This window comes from Heterocephalus glaber, unplaced genomic scaffold (assembly GCF_053883595.1).
Source record: "Heterocephalus glaber isolate CG9 unplaced genomic scaffold, H.glaber_assembly_v1.0 deba00001744, whole genome shotgun sequence".
NCBI classification, from domain to species: Eukaryota; Metazoa; Chordata; class Mammalia; order Rodentia; family Bathyergidae; genus Heterocephalus; species Heterocephalus glaber.
This window is the reverse complement of record NW_028258450.1, coordinates 2,307,624-2,318,223: the sequence shown is the minus strand read 5'-3', so window position 1 is coordinate 2,318,223 and position 10,600 is coordinate 2,307,624. Positions and strand designations below refer to the sequence as shown.

General features: G+C 42.0%; 1 long non-coding RNA gene across 1 annotated transcript; it reads right to left on the bottom strand.

Annotated features, from left to right (window-relative positions):
* Window positions 1–966: 966 nt before the first annotated feature.
* On the bottom strand, window positions 967–6,114 carry LOC147821331 (uncharacterized). Its single transcript, XR_015447128.1, has 3 exons — window positions 5,632–6,114; window positions 5,150–5,256; window positions 967–4,003 (listed from the first exon to the last, which is right to left on the bottom strand). It is a non-coding gene; the product is annotated as an uncharacterized LOC147821331 (long non-coding RNA).
* Window positions 6,115–10,600: the final 4,486 nt, after the last annotated feature.

Here is a 10,600-nt window from a genome sequence, read left to right as displayed (position 1 = left end):
GAAAGAAAAAAAAAACCCCACCAAACACAGCCGGCTATTTAGCTCAGTGGCACTGCCCCTGCCTTGCAGGTGCAAGGTTCTGAGTTCAATCCCTGGTACCAAAAAAAAACAACAATCAAAAATTGATACAGAAATCAGGATCAGAAAAGTTCTGATATTCAGCATGAAGAATAAATAAATGAAAGATAGTTCAGCCCTCAGTGTCAGCCTAGCAATCCGAGGATGGGTGCCAGCCCAGGACCACCCATGGGAGAAGGCGCTGAGACCACCAGTGCTTGCTGCTGCGCCTTCAAAACCAGCAGCCAGTGAGCCTGGCACCCTCTGCAAATACGGAGCCTCCCCGCTCGGTGCCTCAAGATGTTCACAGATGATGAGGAAGGCCAGAATGTTGGGAGCTTGTCCTGTATGAAAAAAGAGGAGGGGGAGTGGGCAGGACTGGGGGGGAGGGAGGAAGGGGAGCTGGGTGTAGCTCAGGTCAAAGGCCCTGGGTTTGGGGGGGTCTCTTTTTGGGTGGGGGAGACAAGGTCTCACTATGCAGCTTACGTTGGCTTTGAACTCACTGTGTAGCTCAGGCTGGCCACACACTTGTGGCGATCTCTTCCCTCAGCCTCCTGAGTGCTGGGATTACCAGACATGCACCACCATGCTGGCCAAGGAACTGGTTTAATTTTTGCATAGTGAACACAAATATAAGTCCTTATGGCTTGACAGCTGTGGGAGTGCTTAAAAGAACTTGGTAGGGGCCCTTCCATTTAGGGAGGGGATGATCTAAAGGTGACTCCATCTTCCAAACCTTAAGTAACACACAATCCTCAGGTTGAATTTTAGGGCCCTGAATTGCAGAGCCTCATGCTGGAAGGACTTTATGCCCATATTATAGTAAAGCTCTCTCTACCGGAACTAGATTGACACTGTGTTTTACCATTTTCTGTGTCTTAGGGTCAGTGGCTAGATCTGCAGCTAGAAGTGGCCTATCAGACCATTTCCTAAGGGTTTAGCTGGAGAGAGGCTTTAGGAGCAATTTTAATCCTTAGTAAAGCAATAGGTAAGTTTTAGCCAAGGCTCTGAGGTCTCTTGGCATAGTTTTCTCAGGGTGGTTTGAACACCTATGTTGGCCCTTTCAACCTTTCGTGATGCGCCGCCATTGCTCACTCTAGGCCCTGTGTCTGAAGGTCCCACCACATGCGGACCAAGCTCCCAGCTCTTGAACCAGGAAACAGTGGCTTCCGGACCATACACCCTCTATCCAGAGCTCCCGACTCAGCCAGCTGTGACGGTGCCAGCCGTCACTAGTCAAACAGTACCTGAGAGGAGGGCAGAGGATGAAAGAAAAACAAAACCTCTGAGGAAAAGAAAAAGGAGAGACCCCTCTTCCCACTTTATTGCCCTTTATATACCTTTTCCACAACCCCCAACCCCTCCTCAGCACATAATTCTGGCGACTAATTATTTTCCAGGGAAAAGGTCAAATGTATCTTTACAACTCCGGGAATAACGCTCCCTTGCACTGCAGACATTCCAACTCTTTCTATTTAACCACTCTCGTTACAAGTAACCATCCTTGTTTTTGTGCCAGCTGCATATCCAGGATTCATTATGTTCTCCAGAGACTCAGAGGTCTCTCAAGGTTATTTCAACCTTTCGCTCTCCACAACTCCCCCTTTTTTATTTATTAGATGACCGTGCCTGTCTTAGGTGAGATCCTAGGACAGAATCCTACCTTACCCGTCATTGGGAAGAGAAACTTCCCTGTCTTAGGTTGCTAAGAGATTCTCCTGGTCTCAAACCCGTCATTGACTAACCGGCCTCTTGCTTAGGGGTGATCAATTTCTGATAATGCAATTGGACAGCCATCATTGAGAACATGGATCGAACACACTGGCCAAATATAATGAAAAGAAGAAACATAAGTAACAATCCACCTGCCAACAGCCCAAGGCCTATCACTATTTGTTTAGCAAAAAGTGAGGAAGGCACCAAGGTTTTCAAGTAGTCATAAAGGGACTGTGCCAGCTGTGCAGGTGACAGACTTGTTTTTCTTGTTTGTTGAATACTCAGTATTTGCTGATGGAGCTTTACTAGGTCGGAGGTTTCATTGCCATGCGACCATGCCCCTTTTAGATGGTCCTGGATCATTTGCCAATTATAATCTGTCACATTATAAGCTAGTGAAGTGACACAAATCCAACGATATTCTGCATGGCACTGTAAACAGTTTCTATGTTTGAGAGCTTCAAGGGAGCGTCCCAAATATATTACCGTGTCAAAAAGAGCATTCAACTTTTCTTCCATTTTTACATCAATGTCTTCCTGTAACTCTAAGGCTTGAGACACATTCATTGAAAGATTATCTACAAAAGTTGCGGTTTGTACAGACTGAGATAAAGCAACTGCAGCGGTAGATAAGCTAGTCAGAAATGCTATAAAAGTGACAATTCCGGCTACAATCATGCCGGCCACCCTTTTTTCTCTTTTTAACAAACCATTTAGACTCTCCAATATTTGAAGTCCTTTTTCTGCATACCATGGTTCTGAAAGGTTAACCGGCAACATTACAAAAGAGGGCTGATGAATTATTAAAACATTTTGATACCCAAATTTTACACAATTTGACGATGTACAATTATCACATTTTACATTAAATCGACGAGTTCCATTTTCATATTCAATCTTAAAACCTTCCAATAATAGTAAATAGGGTCGGGGCACACAAGCCGTAATGTTTCCCTCCAACCCGGAATCTGGTCCCACACCAATCCTTTTTATTCCTCCCATAGCAACCATAAGTTTCCATATCATGGGCTGAAAAGGGCCAGAAGGCACTCACCAAAGTCCCAGTCAACTGCTGTTCTGTATTCGCCCCACCTTGACAATTGTCCAATTGGGCACTCAATCCTGTAGCACTTCTTGTTGATCGGTGAAGTTATAGATGGCCGGCCGGTCCACTCTACATCTGGCCCATGGTATGATCCTGTTATTGGTGGGTGTCTTATTCATACATTGGAAAATTCAAAATGAAAAGGGTATCTGAGGAGACAAGGGGTATAACTCCCCCTTTTTTAGTTTTTGAAGTTGATGTTTAAGGGTATTATGAGCTCATTCAACAATCCCCTGTCCCTGGGGATTATAGGGTATACCAGTTTTATGTATCAGCATACAAGTGTGTCTATTTTTATAGGTGGCTGGAGCATAAGAGAAGGGCAAATACCCCAATCAAAAGGTTATTCCCATAAACAATATGTTGGAAGACCCACATAATTAGAGGGCATGAATACATATTGAACACCAGAAAAGGAGCAGTAATAAATATCACAGTTACATAAAACCTTATGTTTTTCACTGTAGTTTGGTACCAAAACCATCTTTCTGATAACACTCTCTTTTTTATGACACAGAAACTAAGCTTTTGAAGATGACCAATGTGGACATATTACAATAACATATTTAGAACTTAACCAATGTAAACATTTTACAATAACATATTTAGTGCTTAAACATCAATGATAACCCATGTAATCAATTTATAACATATTTAGAATTTAAACTTCAACAATAACCAATGTAATCAATTTATAACAACATTTTGAGACAATATTTGTTGTGGTGTGTCTCCCATAAGATTATAAAAATTACTAGGGGGTGCCTTTAGTGAATTAAGACCAGAATAATTATTTTCTGGGTGGCCACTTTTTTATTCACCAAAGGGAGTACCCACAGTCTCTATTTATTTTGACAAACAAAGAATAAGAATATATATATATATATCTTCTTATTTTACAACTGCTTATTGCAATTTGATTATTGCATGTAGGTGACAATACACATTACTTTTATAAAATAAATCTCAGTGGCACTTTGATCAATTAGCAACCTGGGAAAGAAGGCATACCTTTAATTTAATAACATTTATCTGTAAGCCAATTTAACAATAGGTGAATATCTTTTATAAAAAAAACTTTTTTCAAAAGGTGAAAAGGAAAAGAGAAAAAAAAATTGAGCTCAACTGTACAAACAGACAAACAACAGACAACAGACAAACATATAAGACAATTTATAAAATTAAGAGTGCACTCAAATATATTTAGCCAAATTGAATCGTAATATCCTTTTTATGATTATTAGATTTATAATTGTATGACTGGTCAAAAACTTTGGAATAGTCAATTAACAGAGCTCTCTTGAAATTAAAATCAGAAGGAATGAAAGCGCTTTTATACCTGTAAATATAAAAAGAACTCCAAGTCCTTGACAAGGAAGTAGCGAATTCAAACAGGACAGACTATTTGGAACCCAGCCAGATCCTCCCCTCTCCCTCTCCGCGGCCGCCTGTAAAGTAGCCTGCAGGGCCGAGGGAGGGCGGGGCGCTGGGGATGAGAGTCGTGGGACAGGAGGGGAATCCAGCTGAGGATCGGGGCGGGCAACCTCAGGAAAAGGGTCAAGCCCTGCCGGGACGCTGGGCTGAAGTGACCGTTTTTTTCAACAGCGCTTGTTCCTTTTGTTTCCATTTCCAATTAAACCATAACATATCTAAGGGATTTGAGGGATGGGTATTTTCAGATTTATCTTTTTTATCTTTTGTTTTCATTTTTTCAGGAAGAGCTATTAGAGAGAAGGGAGGCCATTCCTTATAGTTATATTTAGTTGCCTCGTCCTCTAAATCTGCGGCACCAGAGGGGTCGAGGGGTTCATCTAAACCTTCCACAAGAGGGGGGGGGCGCTGAAGGAGGGCACTCAATTTCTTTATCTATATTTGGAATGCCCTCCGGACTAGAGGCAACCGCGTCTGTTTGTGAGTTACCCACTAAAGTCCCTTGACGAGGATCTAAGCTCTCCTTGATAAGACCCCAAAGGCTAAACACATCAACAGGGAATTTGGAAGGCCCTTCCTGATCATAATAATCTTGTAATTGTTTTCCGACTTTTAGCCAAAGTTCCAAATTAATTGATCCCTCCTCGGGAAACCATGGGCAGACTCTCTCCACAAATTCTAAAAAATGACATAACTGCTGTTGCCCTACCTTAGCTCCATGGGACCAAAGCATCCTTTTTAATATCTGAGCAAACAGCATCCGACTACTAGTAGTCCCCATATCTTATAGCATCCGACTACTAGTAGTCCTTATATCTTATATCACCGCCCCCTACTTACTTATCCGAGCTCACAATCCAGCGGCGTCCTTCACCTTGTCCTCCATGCTCAGGTCCCTGTTCGGGCACCACTTGTGACGGTGCCAGCTGTCACTAGTCGAACAGTACCTGAGAGGAGGGGAGAGGATGAAAGAAAAACACAACCTCTGAGGAAAAGAAAAAGGAGAGAGAGGCGGAGGAGAGACCCCTCTTCCCTCTTTATTGCCGTTTATATACCTTTTCCACAACCCCCAACCCCTCCTCTGCACATAATTCGGGCGACTAATTATTTTCCAGGGAAAAGGTCAAATGTATCTTTACAACTCCGGGAATAACGTTCTCTTGCATTACAGACATCCGAACTCTTTCTATTTAACCACTCTCGTTACAAGTAACCATCCTTGTTTTTGTGCCAGCTGCATATCCAGGATTCATTATGTTCTCCAGAGACTCAGAGGTCTCTCAAGGTTATTTCAACCTTTCGCTCTCCACAGCCAGCCTCACCTCTGTTCCTTGGTTTGCTTTCTTTTATTTTGAGATGGGGTCTTGCTGTGTTGCCTCAGCTGGCTTTGAACTCAGGGCTCAAGTGATTCTCCTGCCTCAGCCTCCCAGGTAACTGAGACAACAGGCACTGCCACCCAGTCTGGCTTTCTTTTTGATCCATTTATGTCACACTCCACAATTGCACTTTGCTTGTACAGTTGGGAGAAGGTAATTAACGCAAACTCCCGTGACCCAACACACCCTGGAGTTTCCCTGGAATTTTGCCCAGGTTCTGAATGCAGACTTCCACTCTGCAGCTTTCCCCATGGAGGATTGGACTCCAGCCTCATCTCCAAGCAGACTGCACCCCCAGACATCGCTCCAAGTATGGCAGCCTCCTGATCTCAACCTCAATGGCTACAAACAGCTGCTGCCTTAAAACAGGAACTGTCTCAGGCCCCTCCAAAGCCCACTTTAAAATGTCCAGTCTCTAGGAGGCTGAGGTGGGAGGATTGCAAATTTGAGCCCAGCCTGGGGAACTTTGTGACTTAGTGGGATCCTGCCTCCAGAGAAAAAAGAAAAAAAAGGCTCAAGATGTAGCTCAGTGCAAAAGCCCTGCGTTCAATCCCAGTTCCACATCTGGAATTCTCCGACAGGTGTCACAAATAAATTAGTCCCTTTGCAAATTCTATTCAGCTGCCTGCGCCGAGAGACTTTTCTTTTTTTTGCAGTTTTATAAAAATTTAATTCCTAAACCTACAGCTGACATCTGAGGCTGAGACAGGAAAAGGCAGGTTAGAAGGCAACAGAGGGGCACAAAACGTTGAGTCCTTCAGAGTGTCATGAGCCCTTGCATAAATCCAAGGCAGAAATGTGCTCCTGCAGACTGGGGGCCTCTCCTCAGCCTGGTGGGCGCCTGGGCTGCAAGGTGGGTGCTGTGTGGTGTACTGAGTGTTGCTCAGGAGCCACCTGGGCTCTGTCCTCTACAGCTTGCCCGGTTGCAATGGCTCCAGACATTTCCAGGTGTTCCCAGTTGAGAACCACAGCCCTAGATGTTGGTTTTTATGGGGTAATATCCTCCCTTCCTTCCTTCCACTCTGTTTTCTTTTTTAGTTCTTTTATTGGTACATTTTAGGTATACAATTCGTTTACATTTATCATTGGGCGTTTGTACCTGTACATGATGTATCTTGGTTCTTATTTTTTTCCCCCATTACCTGTGCACCCTTCACCCCCTCCACCCTTCCCTATTTACATAGATTTCATTTCCTTTTTTCTCTTTTCTCATAGTTTTTCCTTTCCCTCTTTTCCTTTCCCCTTCCCCTCCCTTCACTCCTTCATCTTTGGACCTTTTTTCCTATTTCAAATGATCAATTATTCATTTTAATCATTTTAACCCTTGTTTACACTATCAGTTTCTCACACTAGTGAAACTATTCAGTATTTACACATGTGTGTCCTATTTATTTCACTTAAGAGTATGGCCTCAATATGCATCCATTTAGCTATAAGTGACTCTAGTTTTTTGTTCTTTATGGCTGAGTAGTACTCCATTTTATTTAAAAAACCCACATTATCTTTATTGAGTTTCCAGTTGATGGGCACTTGGGCTGCTTCCAAGCATTAGCTATTACAAACTGTGCAGCTATGAACATTGGGGCACATATATCACTGTGGTATGATTCTTTTAATTCTTTGGGGAAGATACCCAGCAGGGGAATAGCTGGGTCAAACGGGGCCTCTAGTCCTAGTTCTTTGAGGTATCTCCATGCTGACTTCCACAGTGGTTGCACCAGTCTGCACTCCCATCAGCAATGGAGAAGGGTTCCTTTCTCCCACAATCCCGCCAGCATTTGTTATTTGGGTTTTTGTTGTTGTTGTTGTTGTTGTTGTTTTGGGTACCGGGGATCAAACACAGGTCCTTGTACTGGCAAGGCAGGCAGCGGAACCACTGAGCTAAATCCCCAGCCCTGTTATTTGTTGATTTCTTGATAGCAGCCATTCTTTCTAGGGTGAGGTGAAATCTCAGTGTTGTTTTCATCTGCATCTCTCGAATGACAAGTGGATGTTGAACATTTTTTCATATATTTGTTTGCTGCTTTTCTTTCTTGTCTGAGAAATGCCTGTTCATTTCAGATGCCCATTTTTGAATTGGGTCTTTAAATTTGGGTGGTTCTGATTTTTTTCAATTCTTTATATATTCTAGATAGTAGTCCTTTGTCTGAGGTACAGCTGCTAATTTTTTTTTCCCGTACTGTAGGTTGTCGGTTAGCTCTGTTGGTGGTTCCCTTTGCAGTGCAGAAGCTTTTTAATAAGATGAGATCCCAGTTGTTGATTCTTTCTGCTAGTTCCCATGCTGCTGAGGTTTTGTTCATGAAGTCTTTTCCTATGCCAATGTCTTCAAGAGTTCTACCTAACTTATCTTCCAGCAAGTTTACTGTTTCTGTCTTAATATTTATATCTTTAATCCACTTCGATCTTAGTTTAGTGCAAGGTGATAGGTGTGGGTCTAGTTTCAATCTTTGGTAGGTTGAAATCCAGTTTTTCCAACACCATTTATTAAATAGGCTGTCTTTCCTGCTATGAGGGTGGTTGACTCCTTTGTCAAAGATGAGGTGGCTGAGCATGTCTGGAGTTGTTTCTGCATCTTCTAATCTATTCCACTGATCCTCAGGTCTGTTCCTTTCCCAGTACCACGCTGATTTTATCACAGTAGCTTTGTAGTATAGTTTCAAGTTGGGGATTGTGATACCCCCAGCCATGTCTCTGTTGCTTAGAATTGCTTTAGCTCTTCTAGGTCTCTTATGCTTCAAAATGAATTTTTGGATTGTTTTCTCTAGTTCTGTGAAGTATATTGTTGGAATTTCAATTGGCATTTCATTGAATCTATATAGCAGTTTTGGAAGGATGGCTATTTTCACTATATTGGTTCTTCCTACCCAGAAGCAAGGGATGTCTTTCCATTTTCTTGTATCCTCTTCGATCTCTTTTTTCAGAATGCTGTAGTTTTCAGTGTAGAGGTCTTTGGCTTCCTTTGTTAGATTGATTCCTAGATATTTCATTTTTCGGATGCTATTGTAAAAAGAATTGTTTCCCTAATTTCTCTCTCAGTGAGTCTGTTGTTTGTGTACAAGAAGGCTATTTTTTTTGAGTGTTGACCTTGTATCCAGCTACTCTACTGAATCTGTCCATTAGGTCTAGAAGTCTTTTGGTGGAGTTTTTTGGGTCTTCTATGTAAAGTATCTTATCATCAGCAAATAATGACAATTTAACTTCTTCTTTTCCTATCTTTATTCCTTTTATTTCTTTCTCTTTTCTAATTGCTGTGGCTAATGCTTCCAGAACTATATTGAACAGGAGTGGTGATAGTGGGCATCCTTGTCTTGTTCCTGATTTTAGTGTGAAAGTTTTCAGTTTTTAACCACTTAGTATGTGAAGAAGATATAGAAATTCTAAACACCCCAATTACAATGAGTGAAATTGAAAATGTAATAAAATATTTACCAACAAAGAAAAGCCCAGGTCCAGATGGCTTCACTGCTGAATTTTACAAGACATTTAAAGAAGAACTAACACCATTATTCTTTAAACTCATCAGGGAAATTGAAAGGGAAGCAATACTTCCAAATCCATTCCTGGAAGCAAGTGTTACTTTGATTCCAAAACTAGGGAAAGACCCAACCCAAAAAGAGAACTACAGACCAATCTCCCTAATAAACATAGATGCAAAAATACTCAACAAGATACTGACAAACAGAATACAGAGGGTCATCAAGAAGATCATACACCCTGACCAAGTTAGATTTATCCCAGGGATGCAAGGATGGTTCAACATTTGTAAATCAATAAATGTAATACACCATATTAACAGAGTCAAGGACAAAAACCATATGATCATCTCAATACATGCAGAAAAAGCATTCAACAAAATCCAGCACCCATTCATGATAAAAACCCTACAGAAAATTGGAATAGAAGGTCTTTATCTTAACCTGATTAAGGCTATCTATGAAAAACCAACAGCCGAAAGACTTTTGTTGTCTGCCCCTGGCCTGAGTGAATGGCATGCAGACGTAAGTGACCCAGCAAGAATATGGGCATGGGGTATGTCAGCAGCAGCCAAAGGAATCAGGGCCTCAAGCCTATAAACTTAACTGCTCCAGAGGATGAGGTAGAAGAGTCAGAAGTTCAAGGCTGGCCCGGGCAACTTAGTGACTGAGTGAGATCCTGTCTCTAAATAAACAGATACATAAGAGAGAGCCCTGGAGCCATAGGAGCTGTGCCATCTCCAGAGCCCCAGACACCAGCCCACAGGTGACCTCGAGCCAGTCTCGGGTCCACAGCACAGATAACGCCGTGAAGCAGATGGAGTTTCCCTAGGGTCACAGGTCAAAACTCACCTCCACCTTCTTTTTATTTTTTTACTTTTAAACTATTTTTAATAAACATATTTGTAAGCACTTTTATAGAAGAATATGATGGAAATGATTTTCTTCAGATCTACACAAGCTCTTGTAATAATAAAGTATGATATCAATGTCCATTTACATTGATATCAATGGAAATGTGTTGTACACTTAAAGTGTACCAATAAAAGAATTAAAACAAAAACAAAACCTATCTAACATTCTTTATCCTTATCTCTCAGATTTTAGGATTGAGGGCATCTGACTCTGGACATTGACATCTCCACATTCTTCCTCCTCGGGCTTCACTCTTGAACTCCTCCTCCTGACAGAGAGACAAGGGCAAACTCCTGGCACCTTTCACATGGAAACTTCCCTTTTCACCCATCGACTGAAGGGCTGATTGCAAACTGCATGTCTCCATCTGTCCTATTCTCTCTGATCTTCCACCATGGACTCACTTTTTGTTTGTTTGTTTGTTTGCTTTTGAGACAGCGTCTTGCTATGTATTCCCAGAGTGGCTTTGAACTCAAGATCCTCCTGCCTTGGGCTCCAGAGTGCTGGGATTACAGGCATGCACCCCA